Genomic DNA, 17,616 nt, shown 5'->3' with positions numbered 1-17,616 from the left:
AGAGGGGCGACGAGAAGCAAGTGAGCAAGAAACTGACCAACTGTGTATAACATTCCATTCACGTGAATACTTCATATAGAAGTGGGAGATCACAAGGATCTCATGTGCTTTTCCCTTTTCCCTTCTGCTTATGGCTGACATTAGGAGAGGACCTTGCTAGTCGTCCCTGCGAACTGAGGCCAGTGACAGACTGAATCCAGCTCCTATTGGCTGCGGAGTCTAATCCAGGACTTTGGTTGCCGGCTCTGCAGTTGCTGAGAATTTCAAGATTGGTTTTGTATATTTTGTATTATTTTCTCTATTCTTATTAGTAGCATTAGTAAAACATCTTTAATTTTTTCCAACTCTCTTCACTCTGTGCTTCTTTTCCTCTCAATCGCCTCTCCTTAGTGAAAAGGGGGGAGAGGGAGGGGGAAGTGTGGGGAGGGGGGGAGAGGGGGTTAACAATACATCTGCCAGGGTTTTATTGTCACCCCGCAATCTTAACCCTCGACACCGAGTATTTCTGCTCTTCAACTGGCAGAACAGCAGTCCTGCATCCTACCAGATGTGGCCGCTTGTGTGCACTTGGGGTCTAGACAGTCAAGCTGATTCCAGCTTCAAATGTGGCGCTTGTAAGTTTAAACCCAAAATGAAAGAGATGACTGGCAGTCCAGGCATCTGCCACCAGGAAGTCAAAGCAGAAGAAAGGCCAGTGTGGCACACACTCAAGGACAGGGCTGCCTGTAGCCCATTGGCAGGGAAGCCTCTCCCCATCCAACCGCATTTCTCCTCCTCTCCCACAGTTCTCCTCCCTCTTTGTCCCCATACCTTCAGCTGGAAGGTCTGACTGGGATTCAGCGCCGCCAGGAAAGTGAACTGTCCCTGCTCCTCGTGTTCTTCCTTGAAGCCCTACAAAAAAACAGGGGTGGAGAAAACAAGAGCGTCTGGTGCACCATGGAAGACTGAACTTCAGTCAGTGAAGTACAGGGTTATTTCAGCTACGTAGTCCAAGGATGATGAGCACAAGGAAAAAACTTGAAGCTGCAGGTGGACAGCATGACACACTTGACTACTCAGTGAGTCCAAGCTGGCAGTCAGCAAAGGAGCAGACACTCCCAGTGAGAGGGAGGTAACCTGAGGATCACAAATGCCACTGGGGTTTGAAGCCAAGAAGATTTAGGACCATGCACTGTCCAGCTCCTTTTCCTTGTGGCTCCTGGAGTAGCATCTTACTCCAAAAGGTGTTTTTTTTGTTTTTGAGTGATACATTGAATAAAAGTGAAATACAATGGGAAGGAAGCAACACCAAGGAGCCTGTTTCTTCTGAGAGACAGGAGGAAGCTTCAGGCCACCAGAATCTTTGACCTATCTTCACTCCCTGCTTAGAAATGCTGTGCAACCCCCTGCCTACCACTCTTGAGAAGTCACTTACATAGAGAGCAAAGTCCTTTGGAGGTCCAGAGATACTTTCTCCATGGAACGCTGTCCCTGAGCCATGGTCCATGGTGATGGCTCTGGGATTGACTGGCACAGGCAACTTGATGAAGACGTGATCCTTACTTCCTGGGAAGGGCCAGCAGTTTCCAGGATGATTTTCTGGCTGCAAGGACAAGAAATACTCAGCAGGGAGACACAGGAGGAGAGCAGGTCCGTGTGAGAAGGGGGCAGGAAAAGAAGCTTCGAGGAACAAAGAGGGGAAGGACACTCGGAGCAGTGTGTGTGGTTCATTCTCCCGACACTTGTTTTACTGCTTCTTGGTGCTCCAACCTCCAGAATAAGCTCAGGGGACCTCATGTAATCCATCACTGGCAGCGAATACAAGAACACCTTTGCTTTGCCAGTCCGGAAGTGTTAGTAACAGAACCAGTTTTACAAAATGTTCCTGAAAGGATTAATCAGTTTTGTAAACTGTCCCTGAAAGGATGTTCAAGCATATCGTGTTCAAGTATACTCTTATCTTAACAACCTAGCTTTTATCTTAGCCTAAATACGCATAGAGTGAGGAGAAGTACATGCAGTGTCTCCGGAGGTTGAGCAAGTCAGCAGTGTCTAGCTACAGAAGTAGTACGCCTGTGCAGTACCCAAAGGTGAAATGGACAGAAGTGATGATGACTACTTACTTCATCCTGAAGACCCCCTGAAAGTCCACCAGAGGACACTGCACATGATCAAAATAGTTCCAAGATGTTGCAATCGATGTTGCAATCAATATTGAGTAACCGTTATGTATCTTAATTAATATATGAATATGTATGTGAATGGACTGCATAAATACTGTGCAACTTAAACTGACGAGCGAAGCCAGCTTTGGGTGCTAACCCCTGGTTTCCCAGTGCTGAAATAAAGCACCGCATATAACTACACCCATGGTTATGTGTCCTGATTGCTAACAGAAGGATGGAGAAGTCTTGGAACGAATGGCAGCTGCCCCTGGAAATTAAAACATGAGCATGGTCATCAGCCAGTGTCAGGAGGAATATTACACTCTTGACTTGAAAAAAGCTTCTTTGTTGTCATCCATGTCCTAGTGTGTTCCCCTTATTCTTACTGGCTCGACCCCTCTGGAACACGTTGCGGGGACTCATCAAATTGTCATATTTGGCCATGGCAAAAGACAAGACTGTGAAGCAGCCTTTCTGTGCTTCCCATGGGGTCTGGCCAATTACAGGCTCTGCCAGTGGCACAAATTGACCCTTGACTTCTCTCCCCTTCTCTCCGGTCCCTCGGCATGTTCCAATGCCCATCTTATCAATCTGGACAGGAAGTGCTTTTGAACTGGTTTGTATGCACAATGTCATGGCACCTGCTGATTTGAGGGCGTAATCCGGCATCAGGGCCTGGATTTCTTCCAGCTTCTCCAGGGCTTGATTGATGATCTCCTGAACAGCCTGGGAAGGAACACAAAGGAAAGCCTGTTAGAAGGAAAAGGAATGAGGCAAGCAGCTCCCCTGCAAGGCCAGCCAAGTTGAATGGGGACAAGGCCCATCTCAGATGGAAGGAACACCCAAATTGCCTGGAAGCCTCCCAAGTTTGCTCTGCTGTAATTGATGGGATCAGAAAGAGGGGGCTGCTCACTCCACTGCTCTGAATGCTGGAGCTGCGGGAAGGGGCTTTTCCTGTGGAGAGGCCCCAGGCCAGACAGCACAGACAGACAAGCTTTCTGGGCATGAGATAGGACAGGCTTAACTTTGGACCTCTGAGACTATTCTTTCTTTCCAGTCCCTGCTTGAGGAGGACCTGAGATCTGGACGCAGAGGAAGGTATGATTCAGACAGCTGTCATCACGCTCTCTCTTCCCCATAAGGAAGTGTGGAGCAACAGGAAAATGAAGCGTGGCCATGACAGCACTTGTTCCAGCAGCACCACCCTGTTGGCTATGACAGGGAATGAAGTAGGATACATGCTGGAGGGAGGATAAAACCCCTGAGTAGATCCTTCTGCCTCGTGCCCTTATCTGTCCGGTAAAGCCTGGGAGCTTTGCCTGCTTCACTCCTTCCTGCAAAGCCAGCTCAGCAACATCCTTTGCGCTCCAGCGCAGATGGTAAAGTTGTTCCTGGAGCTTGCGGAGCTGGACGGGCAGGGACAGGGTTTCGCTCAGCTCTCCTAACTCTCCTGTGGTGCTCCAGGTTAAGGTGCCAAGTCCTCCCATGTGGTAAACACCTGTAAGACACACACCAGGGATTAGAACTCGGTCTAAGGCTGGGTTATGCCTCGGGCTGTCCATTCCCCTTTATGTGTCTCTCCCAGGTGCTGCAGTTGTCTCTCATCTTGTTGTCTTTGACAGTGGCCATCATGGCCTACGGGCTCTGCAACAGACGTTCCCTGCCCTGGACTGTGCTCCTTGTCCTGCAGAAGATTCTCAGCTCCCTGGGGCAGGAGAGCTCAGCCACGGCCTCTCCCTCAGCTGAAGAGAACTGGCTCAGCCCTCCTGGGGAAGGCAACTCAGCCCTTCCTCACCCCCCACCCATCCCGCTGGAACAGGGACTGGCACAGCTCTGTCAGGGACTTTGCTCTTAGCTGAGCTCCTCTGGTCACAGCGGGGGAAGTGGAAAAGGGCAGGATGGAGCCTGAGTACCTCCTAAAGCACCATCCTCAGGTCGGAGCTCTACAGAGACTTACCGAAAGAGAATAGACCAAGAAGCAGCACCAGCATCGTTGCCTTCAGCGTCTTCATCTTCCTGCAGAGCAGATAAAGGAAAAGGCTGGTGAAGCTGGCGGTACCCGTGCAGATCAGCAGCAGACTGGAGAGCAGCACCAGGGACTGCAGCCCTTGAGCCTGGCATTCCTGGTGTGTGCATTGGCTTGGTCCTGCACCAGCTCGAGTCACTGTTGGAGTTGTCACCAGCTGCACCAGTGGGGAATTTGTCATGGCAGCGATTATTTCCTTAGGGACAAAGGGTGCAAGATTGACTCCGGACTAAGAGCAGGAGCTGCAACAAGAGCTTTGGCCACACTTCACAATTACTATGGCAGGCTGTATCTGGGTCACTCCCTGGGACTCCCTCTATGTGATCCAAAATGGAGCTGTCCCTCATTCTGCAGAGATCAAAGGCTTTCTGGGCCCAGCCCTTGCGTTCATGAAGAGACTGAAAGGCGGCTGCTGCCTTCCAGCAGCTCCAGACCGAGCTCTCAGGCTGCCCTCGTGTTCCTCTCCTGTCCACCCTCCACCCACCCCAGCTGATGAGGTGGAAAACACACCTGGGTAAAGGGGAGGAAGATTTTTCAAACATACCCATTTAGACGTTCAACCATCTCTGTGTGTCTCTTGGTACCTGCCGAGGTGCAGGTAACAAGCACCTTGCTCACTCAGGAATGAGCCAAAAACTCTGCGAGAAAGGGCAGGTAGTCAGCACTTAGAGGACAGTGGTGGATAAGGGGGTTGTGTTCACAGCTGCACTCCAGACAATCTGAAAATAGAGATCCATTCAGAGAAAAGGATAGAGATGTTTTCCCAAAGCAACTCTTCCATTGAGTTCTTTGAGGTTTTAGGTACTATGATGACATGCGTCTTGAAAACACCATCAATTTGATCAGATAGAATTCACCAATATCATTAACGAAAAGTAAGAAGCTAGAGCAGGTAATTTGTAGCTGGTTCTTTCCTTTGGAGCCATAGTCGTCCTTAACCTATTATTTAATTTTCTTAGAGATCATCAGAGTTATACGTCAGGTGCTCAAGTTACACTAGACAGGACCCAAACAACTAACAAAAGAGAAAGAAGAACATAAAACGAGAGGTTAAAGGACATTTTAGTATCACTATCTCACAGAGGCGGGAGGAAGAGAAACGCAGTGCCATTCCCTGTGCTTACACACCAGCAGGGCACACATTCTTTCTGTTGCCTTTCCAGGGGATGGTAATACTTCTGCAACACTTAACAATAGAAAGAAAGGAGGAGAGAGTTCAGGAAGGAGAGTTCCAACGGAGCGTATTCCCAGAAGAAATTGTCGATCCTTTGACAATGGAGGTAATATACTTTGGCATCAGCTTCTCATTGCTGAACACCGTATTGTAATAAAATAACTGAATAGATTTGAATTGGGCTGTCCACAAAAAAACAATTTTTTTTTTGGTCAATCTTGTTTTCAGCCTCTAGGACCTCGTAATATGTCAAATTCTGAGTAACAGCACAACATTTCTGTATTTCTGTTTGCTTTTTCACTTTCAGAAATTCACCCTTCAGATCCCAACGGAAAACCAAGTTACCAACAAAGGCGTAAAAATAAGGATGGTGAAACTGCTTCTTCTGTTCCTTATGTGAAAGCTACTAGCAGAAAGACTGATTTTGATTCTTTGGAACCTCGAAGATCAACATATGTTTTCTACCGCACTGTGAATGTCACCCAAGAACCAAAGTTCAATGGATCTGCAGGTGGGTTTGATTGTGACAGATTTATTATTTTGAACATTTATTATTATTTTTATCTTGGAAAATAATGGAGTTTGGTCTTATCCAAACTTGATATCTATTTAGTGTCAATTTTTGTTATTTTTATCATTATTATATTTTTTATGTTGGACAGGGGACTGAATTAATTCTATTTCCATTCATTTATGGTGATATTTTAATTCATCTTTTTTCCGTCTTTCTACTGTCCTCTTGATAGGATGTACTATGTCATAAATTTGACAAGAGCCTACAGGTGGGATTCCAAGTCCTTTATCTTTCTTTTTGGAAATCTGTTTCAGATGTAACCATAATTTTACGTATTTCACTTTATTTTTAACTGTCTAATCTGTCAGTTCATGTAGAAATTTAGTGGTAAATAATTTCAATAATCATAAGTGAATAAAGTTATTTCATCTTACCAGTTTCAGTCATCTCGCTTGAGTTGAATCTCCATCTTGAAATGCCTCCCTATCTCGAATTTTCAATAAAAGGAACCTCCTTATGAGAGGTTATCTGCTATGTTAATGTGAATACAGTTAAGTTAAATGAATCTCAACATCACTGCCACATCTTGGCATTAATAATTGTGTGTGTTTGGTTTGGGTTTGTTCATTTGTCTCTTTGTTTGTTTGTTTTCTTTTAATGTTTGTTTTGGCTAAATGTGGACAAATTGGTATAGAGATTACAGAGAAAACATTCTTAATTTTTGTCATAACAACCACCATTACCGTTGTTGCCAATTTGCTTTTCAGCAGCACCATATGGTCGGAAATACTCCAAACCAAAGAATCAGCTTGACACAAATAGAACATTTTCAACCCAAACGGAAAACTATGGTAATGCTTACATGTTGTGTTTAAACTGAAAATCGTAGGATTGTTTTGTAATTAATGATTTGAATTAATGTAATTAAGATGGAATTAATAGAAAACAAGATAATTAATATTTTTAGCCAAATTTCACAGAATACAGAATACAGTCTGTATTTAACACTGGCTTGTATTTCAGAAATGATGTATGATTCACTTGATGCTTTCATTGATACTTCAACTGATATAGTATTTAATTCACATATTAGACGTAGAGAGTCTTTCCTGAAGTTGTAGCTGAAATTAAGAAAAAATGTTTATGTTTATTCGGCAGACAAATATACTTCAGGATTTTACAATGCACCACGTTGGAGGAAAAGAAATCCACATGAAAATACATACTGTAAGTTTAAAACAACCATTCAGGTAACTGTTTGATAGATATTTTTACAATTAATTCTTTTTTTGCAAAAGCAACATCTCTCCCCACCTAGAAAATGTAAAATTGATCTTAAAGCTTTTGCTGCCAGAATTCACAAGATTCTAAGCAATGCTGAGTCATTTGAAAGAACAGAGAATAGTTCCGTTTGTTTGCAGACATGTAATTTTGACCGTATAACTAACCCGTGATGTCTGATGTTTTACAGTATTACTGAGATGAAAGCAAAGCATTAGAGTCTCTATCTCATGTCCCTTGTAGGAATGGCCAGAGCCTTGGTCTGCAGTCTGTGCTTCATTGAGACCTTTCCTTCTTATCTCCCATTGTCGTGTTCCCCACAGATGTTACAGGGACTTTGCTCTGCAGTTGCACAGTTTGAAATGTGGACTAGCAGCAGGTCCTTATAGTTCTTGCAAGCTCAGCCTTCTAGCTTTCACTGAAAGTTCTCCCCTGCAAGGGAAAAGAGGTGAAGTTTGAACACTGTTGAGCACGGCCCTTTCTTGAGCTCATCGTTTTGCTGGTACTCTGGTCTCTAGCAGATGGTCAGTAGCACTTTTTTTCGGATAGTCCCATTAGTTTTTGGAGAGTATGAGCTTCCTCTAGGAGATCAGTCCAAAGCAGGTGGCTCAGAAAAGTGCAGCTTTGTGACTTTGTGTTTCAAAGCCCAGGTGACCCAGCTGTCAGGATGAGTTTACCCAGGGCAGTTCCATATTCTCTACTAGGCCTTCTGATTCCAGTCTGAGATACAAATTCTGTTGAGGCACCATATAGATACAAACAACCTAAAACCATCTTGTGAAGTCCCTCCACCAGGTTTGCTGCTGTATTTGGGTTCTTTGTGCAAGTACCATATCTGCTTGGGAAGGTTTTAGAGAAAAAAAACTTGAGCAGGACATTTTCAAGCATGGGTGAATCATAGTAGGATGATTTTTTTTTTTTTTTTCCCTATTGCTTCTAGAACTGCTGAAAGTTTAATTTTTAAAATGTTTCTGAAAAAGAATATAGTTTTGCTCTAATAAATTATGCACAAAATGTCATGTGTATCTATTTTGACAGCGGAGCCAAGAAGACTTGGAAGCAAATAACAAAGGAGAATGATAGGTAGACATGAGAAAGAGATGAAATGAGTGTGTTAGTTTACAGGAAAAATCAACTGGAAAATCTAAAGATGAAAAAGTGGCAAATTCAAAAAACAAGATGCGGGAAGTACACTGTAACATTTCAAAACTGATAGAAATGGAAATTTAAAAAGTATGCTCTGTATGGTCACATATAAAGGTCTTCAATATATTCATTAAGTTTTATCTGTTATGAAAATTTGATAATTGAAATTATTTTTACAGACTATTTTTAATGTATAATTACTAAAAGGAATAGATACTATCAGTTTTACTTTGGACTTTCAGAGGACTTTTAATGTCAACAGCAACACTAATGCATTCTAGAAAGTCATTGTTTCAGTGTGAAAGCCAGATTCTACGATGGTTCAGCTGTTTGCTGGATGTTTGAGGGCTCCGTCTGAGTTTTGCCACTTTAGCAGGGCAGCAGAACTATTTGATGAACAAAATGAACTGTGCAACAAAACTTTCAGAATTAACTGAAATATGCTTTACACACACTTTAAAGCATAAAAGGTTGGGTAAAGACAGAGAGGAAGACTGATGGGAAGGATACTTGACTATTAATATCTGAAGAAACAAACCTCTTACTGAGATGTCGCTTACCTAAGCAGTTTGGAGGAGCCCTTCAGACTTCTTTCTGAATGTGCAGATCCAGGAATTATCTCAAAGGCACCTGTAACTGTGAATATAAAAGTGTTTTGCTGCCTTGGAGCCTTTTCTTCATTGTGACTGTTTAAATATTCGAAGGGATCAGATACCTTCCAGGGGGCCTTCTCACTCGCAGCATTTGAAGGGTCACATGATTATCTACATTATCCTTTTCTTTTTAGCGTGATCTCAAAAAAACTGCATCTTAAGAGATGCTTTATAGAATCTGAACACTTTTCTGACTGGAATCATAAAGAACTAGCACCTCCCACCTCCCCACCCTGACAAGCCAACCCAACAAGCCAAAGCTGAAACAAAATTGTCGTCTAGCATCTTAACGTGCCAATATTCCCAGCAGATGATCGGGCTAAGTGTTGGGCCCAGCTAAAGGGAAAGAAGAAGAAATGGAGGAGGAGAAGGCCACAGCCATGAGGGCAATGCCTGGCTGATCCTGGATTGTTGTGGAACTGTGGCCTCGGTATATTGTCTCTTTTCACTGGAGCTTCCTCTAGAAAAATGACAACTACTGTTCTCTTACTCATCACTTGCTCAACCCAGCAAGCCACAGATACTGAGAAATACCACATCATGGTACGACAGATACATGGCTCAATGAGCTATGAATAGTTCCTGTGAGGTGTTATCTACTTTTGACTGAAACAAGAGGAATGGAAAGTGATCACTGCTTTGTGTGATCAAATCCTTATTTCAGATTTCCCTTTCACAGCTTCAAAGGCGTTAAGATCCATGAAAAGAATAAAACCGTGTGCATGTCTTCTGGATCACAGATGCACCCCCTATTGTATTATTTCACCCCCTTACGCCTGGTTGTCTCTGTCCTTAGGCAGTCAAAGAGGAGTCAAAGGAAATTGCAGATATTCAGCATTTCAGGCAGCGTGGCTCTGAAGATCACATTTCTGTGTTTTCACATGCTCGCTGCAGCACACAGCTCCCACACTACTTTAAGTCAACAGTGCTTGAAAATAAACCCTGAAATAATGAGCCAAACATCAGAGACAGAGGACTACTGAAAGAGAGTTGCACTTGACCTGGTATTATATCTGCATATACATAATTTCCAGCTGAATTGAAAGGCCCAGAGGATAGAAATGATTTTTTGCTTTCATCTCATACCTATTAAAATATGCTAATATTTTTCCAGATAATACTTCTAAAAGCACATCAGACATCTAGTGTAGGTGAATCATATTAGATAGTAAACAGATTAACAGTGATACCACCTGTGTTTTATTATAAGTTTGAAAAGCTTCCATCCTGAGATTCTGCATTCCTGAACAAACTTATATGGCTAAATTAAAACCTCTAATTCCCAGAATCTTAGAAGCACTGATATTTTAAATAAGCTGTTTAATAAGTATGGTAGAAAAGTTCATCTGTAGTCAACACTGGAATAAAAAAAAAAAAAAAATAAAATAAAAAAAAAATGGTGGTTGCTAAATAAAAACTGAATGTAACTTCCCTAGGCATTGTAGAAATTGCTTAAAAAAGGATTTTTACAATTTCCTCCTCATTACGACAGTTGCTGATAAAACCAGCATTGACATGTTATGTAAATATATATATATTTGCTTTGTTTTCGAATGAGTCTGTAAAGTATTTATCTGGCTCTGCAGTCACGAGGGGTCAGTGCAGTCGCAGAAAAGGGCATGAACAACGCCCTGGAATGAACCTTCATTACAGTGCACTCCATTCCAGCTCTCCAGAGCCGAAGCCTCTCTGCAGTGTTCTGTAGCAGCTTTAAATTAAGAGAAAGGAGCCCAGTAGGCTTGTTATGCTGCCTTATGGCCAACTCAAGGAAGAGGTACAACAGCCTACATTCAAAATCGCTAAATAGCTATTCTTTGTCTTTTCAAACACAGTGACGAGGTAACCCTATTCTCCCTCATCCTACGTTTTCCAAAAGGCATTTCCGTTATCTCCTGAGCTGGGCAGACCTCACCACAGCTTCTTCTCAGGGAACAGTCTTTGAAAAGAGTTGTTACCAGACTGAGAGTCTCCTTTAACCTTTCCAGTCTGGAAACCTTTCAGATAATTTTAAATGCCTTTGCTTTTCACATTTTATTTTTTATTTTTAGAGGTGAGAAGAACAGAAAAATGCCACTGTGGTATGTAATATTTGAGGCACCTGAGAGTGTAACTATTATGCTTAAAATACAAGGAAAGTCCTGCTGCTTCTTTCCTCTTTTTATTTCCTAAGAAAAAGGCACTTAGGCAGAACTAAATATTAAAATTTACAGGACATTTGGGAAGGTAAGGTGAACATCCAAGACTCTTTACTCAGTTTAAGAACACATACACGAAAAGCACCTTCGGGTTTTTTACGACACAGTTTGTTTCCTCTGGACAAAAACAATGTCTTCAAAGGTTGTTGCTGTTCATACATGATGAAGGCTTATTCATGACTTTCCACTGTAAGGACAGAATGTGCTTCTTACATCCTCACAACTCCTTCTGCCCTCCAGGAGAATCTGCAGAGCAGATTTTGAATATTATACTGCCTTAAAGGAGTGTGCACCAAGCACAACATACTCTGACATGACCCATGACAATTCTATTGACTTCAACGCAATTCTTTATATTCTTAAATTCAAGTGTGTTTTCACCGATCACAGCAGAGCGACTTCGAAGGCTTTCATTGCAGTACACATTGTAGCCTGCCAAATTCATATTGCTCTGGGAGATGAACAAGGGTGTAAAATCCAGCAAGACTTTACCTTCCAAAGTGAAATTTGCAAACTGGCCAAATATAGGAGAGAATTGTAGGAGAAACAATAAATTGTGGAAGTGTGACAATCACTTGCAAGGTAGATAAAACATGCCTTGTACTAGCTCTTTCAGTTGGTCAGTGCCAATCAAAACCTTTGGTCTGTTGACACAGGGAGCACCTGATGGTGAAGGGAAGACAGAAGCCTTGAACAGCTTGTGCTCATAAGTATCAGACGATTAACATTCAGAAATTAAATATTTGTTTTGCAGGATTGTTTAGTTTATTCCATTATGTTTACATCTGTAGGTCTTTCTCATAGGCCAAAGCACATCCGTAGGAATAGTTCCAGTACAGCTTGAATGGAAGTTGACAATAATGTGATTTCTCATGTCACTGACAGCTGTCGAGAGAAATCCTAAGGCTGTTAAAAAAATAAAACTGAATAGTTTGTGGCTGTAATTTTGTGTCCAGATAAGGAATTGAAAAATACGATAACTAAAATATTTTGCAAATTACTTAGAATTGGATCTTTAGGAGAGGGAGTTGTTCAATGTTTTGTGAATTGACAATCAGTGTATTTCTTAGTGAAAATGCCATGTGACAGTAGCACTGAGATCCCTGGTACACTAACAGTAAAATTTTCTACAGGTAAGGCAGCTGCAATGTTTCAAGTCTGGAAACTGGAAGATGTTTAGCATTTCTTACCTTGAGGCCACAGATACCTGATGTTTGATTTAAGGAATTAGAAAAAGTATCAGCATGGGTTGAACTGAAGTTGCTGTGTCTCTCTAGTATCAAATGTCGCACATGGGAGAAGACACGATGAATCCCACATATGCAACCCGAGCCTCTAATCAAGCAACTCTGGAGATGCTCTGTTCCTGGGCATTTTTGCTTTGAGATCTCTACATGCTAATTTAAGATGCTCAGCACCTGTAGAAAGCTTCCACCTTATGGATCACAAGGGTGCTTTCATAGAGGAAGTCTGAAGTTAAAAATAAATTAAAGAAAGAAACAAACAAACCAACCCCAAACACAAGCCAAACCCAAAGCTGCTCTGTTCTTTGCTGCATGGTCAGTCTCTACAGAAATTAGATGCACCACTGAGGACTGGGTTTGGTTATGACAGTATTTTTATTATTTCTGTCATAAATGTCAAGTTCAGTGGTCAGCATTCTCTTGAGCATGTTTGTCTGTGGCCTTTGTTGGCCCCTTGCTGGTTGCGATGGTAATTTCAGTCACAAGGCTTCTGTCCATAAGCCGTGCACCTGGAACACCTGGCAGAGAGGTCGGCAACATTTCCAGGGGAGGCTGCAAGTGCTGCTTCCTTTGTAGTCCTCCTCTCCAGTGTTCTCTTTGGATTTCTTTATCTTCTTCCCTTTCTAGCATTTGCTTTTCAAGTTTGGCAATTCTATCTTCAGATGCACAACAGGGTTTTAAAAACAAAAACACAGGCAGGATGTCACTGAAGGACACAATAGACCAACACAAATCACACAGTTGGCCTTTACCTTTATGAAGCAGTAATAGTGTCCTGCCTGACCTGACCTGCTGTAACCACCATGGACCAGGACGGCATACAAGGAATAGAGGAGTGCTCCTCCAGCCGCTTGAGATGTGTGCGTGCCAAGATCCAAATATTCCGGGTACTGCACAACCTAAGGAGAAATCAAGAGGATTCCAAAATAATCCTGAGAGTCTTTACGAAGCAGCCTGAGAAAATCTTGTCACCAAACAATGGCCAGAGGAATAGAAAGAGATCTTCTCAGTTCATCAGAAACAGGTGTTGCCATTTCATCACCAAAGTGTCAGAAAACTCTTCTAGGCCAAACCAACTCTTTATAAGCACCCAGATGCTTATCTTCACCCTGGAACTTTCCCCTTGCCACAAGGGAAAGTGCAAGGCAGAGCTATGGCATTGCTTTTTCTCAGGCAGCTGCACTCCAGAGCCATCGTGTGCAGACACGAACAACTTCCAAAACAAGCATTCTGCTTCGGGAAAGGACTTCTTCCAAGCAGACAAGGTGGCCGCGCACTTGTTTACATACTTTGCCAATCTTTCTGCCAGAGAAAGGATTAAATCTCTTCAAGCAAACTGTCAGGACATTGGAGGACTGATGGACTGTAAGCCTCTTGGATGCACTGACCAGCTGTTCACACCTTGAAAACAAACACAGACCCAACACTTGCGACCTGTCATCTCCACGCTCCACCCGCCATCCAGGTAGGGTTGTGTTAAGGCTTGTTTTGCCCAATTATTTTCCAAGTTGTGGATGATTCAGGTGGTTTAGTTGTACGGGGAAGAAAAACAAAAACACAAAAGCCCAAGCTGTGTCACAATTGGGTTTCTCAGTGAAGTCAAAACCTAACTAGTGCTCCCAGACATGCAAAACCATAAGCCGGTATCTACTGTGAAGTTGCCATTAGTAAAGATCTTACTTGCTATATTGATAGTTGTTTTGGCCATCCAGCTGCTCAGATCTGACAAAGTCTTCCAGAGCTCTGGTGACAGATGAGGCTGCCTGGACGAGAAAGAAGGGAGAGCACTGAGCTCCTGGAAACCCAAAATCTCAAGAAACAGCTTCCCGTGTGGTGCCAGTGTTATCCCAATAAACAGCTACCCCTGGGCAGCACCAGAGTGTCCCATGCTCTGCCTGGTCAAAAATAGCAAAAGCCACCTGTCCAGTGATCACATGCGTCCTGAGGAGTCCAAAGCGGGGTGGTAGGACAGCGTCATCATGGCTGTCGATACCGTCCTTGCTCTTTGCCCAGCTGGCACCCAGCACACAGTCCCATTTACAGGGCCTTTATGGAAGGAGCACACAAGTCCAGTTCCCTTCCCATCCACCACCACGCTCTTGCCTGGTAACAGCCCACAGTTTGAATTCAAAAGAGTTTGCTGGAGATAAACGAGGCCCCTGCAAGGACCTTGAAACCTTTTGCACCACCATTTCCAAATATCTTACCTTGATATCCAAAGGAATATCAAGGAATGCCTCGTAGGTGTCTGAAACGGCTTTGCAGCTCAAGGACGTTACTGGAAGGCAAAGAGAAAAGCTTCTCAGGTTGGGAAGGAGACTCTGCCCATTTCAATGACCAATACACTCTGGAGATGCTGCCGTGTGCCAAAAGCAGTTTAACACAAACAGCAAAAGAGCCACAGACCGTTCTAAGGACAGTGATATTTTAAAAAAATTACCTCTGGATCTTAGAAACCCTCCAAAGACCTGATCAATGACTGTGCTGGATTGAGAAGATGTGACCTGGCTGGAAAGAAATGGTAATCACGGCTCAGAAGGTGGAAGGCAGAGAGTTTGGTCTTCCAAGAATTTCCTTGTTAGGAGACCCCCAGAGAGAGAGTTTCACTGATGATTTAAAGGAAGGAGTCAAAAGGGCTAGAGAACATTTCCATGGTCATGTGCTCATGCTTACTCGCTGCTGCTGCTGCTCAAACAAGCTCTCTGCATGGCACCCACGGCACAGCCAAAGACTTCATGTGTGTCTTCCTGGGCGCCAAGCTGGAACTGTTCTCCTATTCCTGAGCAAGAAGAAGGTTTTTATGTTCATCTCAGTGAAAAAAGACAGAAAACGGACCCTTCTAAAAGCTCTCCTCCTTAACATGAACCCACAGAAAGCAGTTACACACAGGGGTCTTCAGAAATGTAAAATACCTCCAAATGAAACCATCTGAAATGACTCACGTGGCAGCTCACTGACAACAGCCACAGGTGCGATGGCACTGCCCGAGCAAGACAGGACCTCCTCATTGTGCTCCTCCATGGTACACATCATGCAGAAGCCTTCTCCGCACCTAAGCGGGGAGGAAAAGAAAGAAGACTCAAAGGGTTTGACAAACAAGGAATGATTTTTCTCCCCCATAAAATTCCCACTTCTAATACAATCCCACACACATTTCTGATCATGTTCATACAACGCCACCTCATTCGCCTTGCTAGGGGTTGTTCCCTCCTCATGCTTCACCAGTGACCGTACCATTTACCACAGCAGGAGGGCACTGCACAAACAAGCTGTGATGCAACTCTGAGAATCCCAGGTGCCCACATGCTCCATTTTGGTATCTTTGGGCAGCAGCAGGAACGCCAAATGCCAAAGGCTTTCTACAGGCACGCCTTTTGAATGCACTTTGTTAACCACAGGAAGTGAGCAATGATCTTCCCTGGGAGTACAAGCACGGTGTTTGGCATCAAACCGACGGGCTCCCTACTTGGTGCCGAGCCCGCTCTGAGGGTGATGTTTGAAGGCAGCTTCTAGAGGAAAAGTCAGAGCTGTCTTCCCAGAGTCACAGTGTTTTTTTCATCATTTAGAGCTGCCCAAGAGGTATAAAAGAATGCGTAGAAAGGACTCACAGGACTGGCTGTGCTGGCAAGAGAGCAAGTAGTTGGCCAGCAGTGGTGTTAGCATTCAGGACACATAACCACGGGCGTAGTTATATGTGGTGCTTTATTTCAGCGCTGGGGAAACCAGGGGCTCGCACCCAAAGCTGGCTCCGACCACTGATTCAAACTTCACCATTTTATACAATTTGGTTACATACATATTCATTAAAGTTACAACGTGTATATTGCATATTCATTAGGTTACACAATTATTTCACAATATCAGTTGCAACACCTTGGAACTACTCTAAGCATGCGCAGTGTCCTCTGGTGGTCGTTCAGGGGGTCTTCAGGATGAAGTAAGTAGTCTTCATCACTAGTGTACTTTTCACCTTTTGTCACTGCACATGCGCACTTCGTATAAAATTATACAAATTCTTGGATGATAGCAAATGTACCTTCTCAGCACTTTCAAGATAAGATAAGAGCTTACTGAGAACTAACAGAACTAATTTTCAGTTCTCTAAAATATGAGCTCGTATACAACTTGCATAGCTTTTACGATAAGGTAGGAATCCTGGATATGGTCTACAGAATCAGAAACACAGCCCAGCCCACAAAATTCAATTCAACTATAACAGTGGGGTGCACATCAAACACTGCAGGACGGAATTGTGGAAGCAGGTATTGCCCAGGTTGTAGAGGCCTCCTCCAACACTGCGTGTTTGCTGCCAGACCATGCAAATCTTGTGCGGAGGAAACAGGTCCATGCCCTGTGGTAATTGTGTCTGAACTCCCTCCAGCATCTCCAGGACATGGTTGAGGATCTGCAAGAGAATGGGGCAGGAAGAGGAGGCTAAAGCCACTGAAAGGCATGAGGGAAAGGAGAAACCCAGCAATCTGGGAGAAGGGGAGTCCCTAGCACTGGCTGCCAGGAAAATCCCCAAACCCTCCTGCATGGGGGTCCTCATTTGCTCCTCCTCAGAGCAGCATCAGGGGCTCTTTCCTTTGAACAGGGCACGCTGTTGACAACTCCATTTCCCAGCACTTCTCACTCATCAGACATAGTCCCTCACTGGACGGCACTGGACATGGGCCTGGGCATTAGTGCAAAGCTCTTCCCACACACGGAGCGCCGGGGAGGTGGCAGCGCCTCCCTTCCTGAGAAGATGATGCACAGGAGCTGTTGCCTCCCCCTGGCCTCCTCTGGGTTGCTCTTTTCTTGCCCAAAGAACCCAGGTCACCTCAGGTCTCCTCAGGTCTCCTCTTCCTTCTCTAAGGGCTTCCCAGCTCCTCCTGGCACCCCGCAGCTCCCCAGCACCTCATGGCACTGGCACAGACCCAGCGCAGAAACCACACCAGGCTCTGCACAAAACCTCACCTTGGTGACCCGGGACGTGTCTGGGACCTCCTGATCTTGGTGCAGGGGCCGGAGGAGCTGCTCCTGGACATGCTCTCGGTGCTGCTCCTCATGCAGAAGGACACCCATCATGGCAGCCACTGCCCTGAGCACAGCCTGGTTGTCCTGGAGAGGGAAGGGAGAGGCTCTGCTTGGATGGCCGAAGGTCTGCCTAGCACTCAGCATCCCCTGGACACCAGTCTGGCCTTCCCACTGGGAGGGGGTTCCCTTTCCCTTCTTCCCTACAGGAGAGGCCTTCACT

The sequence above is a fragment of the Columba livia genome, chromosome 21, assembly GCF_036013475.1.
Source record: "Columba livia isolate bColLiv1 breed racing homer chromosome 21, bColLiv1.pat.W.v2, whole genome shotgun sequence".
Taxonomy (NCBI): Eukaryota; Metazoa; Chordata; class Aves; order Columbiformes; family Columbidae; genus Columba; species Columba livia.
This window is presented reverse-complemented; position numbering follows the sequence as displayed.